Source organism: Cyprinodon variegatus, unplaced genomic scaffold (genome assembly GCF_000732505.1).
Source record: "Cyprinodon variegatus isolate N-32 unplaced genomic scaffold, C_variegatus-1.0 Scaffold731, whole genome shotgun sequence".
Lineage (NCBI taxonomy): Eukaryota > Metazoa > Chordata > Actinopteri > Cyprinodontiformes > Cyprinodontidae > Cyprinodon > Cyprinodon variegatus.
Window position 1 is genome coordinate 150,052 of NW_015151184.1, and position 1,913 is coordinate 151,964.

The following is a 1,913-nucleotide window of genomic DNA, read 5'->3' on the forward strand; positions in this document are numbered from 1 at the left end:
TTTATTTTGATCAAACAGTTTTGTCAATTATTTAAAAGCATGTTTTAGGGGTTTTTTTTCCTCCCATGTGGACATAATAAAAATTATACAGTGATATTAAATGTTACAAAGTCTTAATTTAAACAACAACAAAAAAACGTTTCAACAATTCAAACAAAATGTTAATAATGGATAGCAAATGGAGGGAACAGCAACGATTGCCCTTCACTATTGTATTAGTGAATCCATGTAAGGTAGGATTTTTTTTCCACTATTATTGCAAGCCGAAAAAAAAAAAAAAGTTTTTGGAAATAGAAATTTAAAACAAACAAAAAAAGGAATCCAGAACTGAAACTTTGAAAAGTTTTAAACTAAAAGGAATTTAGAATAGCTTTGCTTTTCTAAATTTTATTTTTTCAAATGGTATATTTTCAAATGTAGGTTTTTTTTTTACAGATTATATTTTTTTCCAAATGAGTTACATGAATTGCATATACAGATCACATTCTGTTCACTTAGAGCAAACGCTCACTCTTGACCAATGAGAATGTTTCTAACTTTTATGCAGACCAATAGGAATGCATCTTTGCTCTTCACTCCAGAGGAAAGCCCGCCCCATAAGGAAGAGAATGTGACCTGTGAAATGAAATTAGAAAATAATGTAATTCATAAACTGTAACCTTAAAGATAAAAAAAATAAAATGTGAAATATAAAACCACTGAGATTTTAGAAAAAATAAAATAGGTTCTGAGAATAGAGCAAAGTTACTCTCAAAACCTTTTTGATAAAGAAGTTTTTAAACTTCTCACATATGGTTTGCATTTTCTTTTAAATTTCCATTTATGAAACAAGTTTTATGACCTTAACAATAATGTAACAAAATTAACTCCATACACATGCGTGTATAGGCTAATTTCAGAACAAGAAAAAACTCGACCAATGATATCTGCTGTATCGTTTTTCCTCTAGTATGTTTGGACTCACTGTAAGGCTTCATCTTTCTGACAGATTTGGGATCTAAACCAAATATAATTGTAACAAACATAAACAAAACTCCAGTTTTTTTTCTGGAAAAGTATCCCCAGACGATGACACTGCCTCCACCCAGTTTCAGTGATGTGCAGTGGCTCAGATATCCCAGTCCAGTCTAAGTGGACCATATCTTATTTTCTCACACTTTTCATCCCTGACATACCTATATACCTATACCTACGTATATCAGATGTTTGTTTTGTTTTTTTGTATAAACATGAAGAATGCCACACACAGAGGCAAAACCGATATGACTGAATGCTAAAACTGAACCACCAGTTTACATCTTCATGCTGTTGGTTTTCCAGTCTTATTTAAAAAGCACACTTTTATACGTCAGGCTTTTTTAAATGGTGTGCAGATGTTTTAGAGCTGCTGTATGTCTTGATTTTTGTTGGAGGAAATGAAATCAGGGCTCTAGATTAAAGTTTTAAATTCAGACATATTACAGCACTCTTGTTCAGCTTGCTGCATTTTTCACAGCTATAATTGTTTTGGCCTTGTGTCTGCATGTATTTATGCATTATGCAGAGCAGCCTGGCTCTGCATTTAGGGACAGTTTGTCAGTCATCATCTGAGCCGTGCAGCAGGGAATACGATGGGAAGAAAAAGTAGACAGGTTTTTTCTGGAGCAGCGCCTCCCTGGTGCCTCCAAAACTCTAAATGATCTGCTTTCACTTTTTAGGTCTTATGGAAGACTCAGATGCTCTCGTTGCTTGGATGAGGCGCCTTTTTTGCAGAGGGGTTCAGTCAAAGAAAAGTGTTGTGCCTCATTTGATCAATATGATTAATGAATAAGAAACTGCCGGTTAGAGGCTGTTTGGTTTTATTTTATGTGCAGAAATCTAGATAAGTAATTTTTACTTAAAATAAGTGCATTTGTTCTTGGATTGAGGAGGTA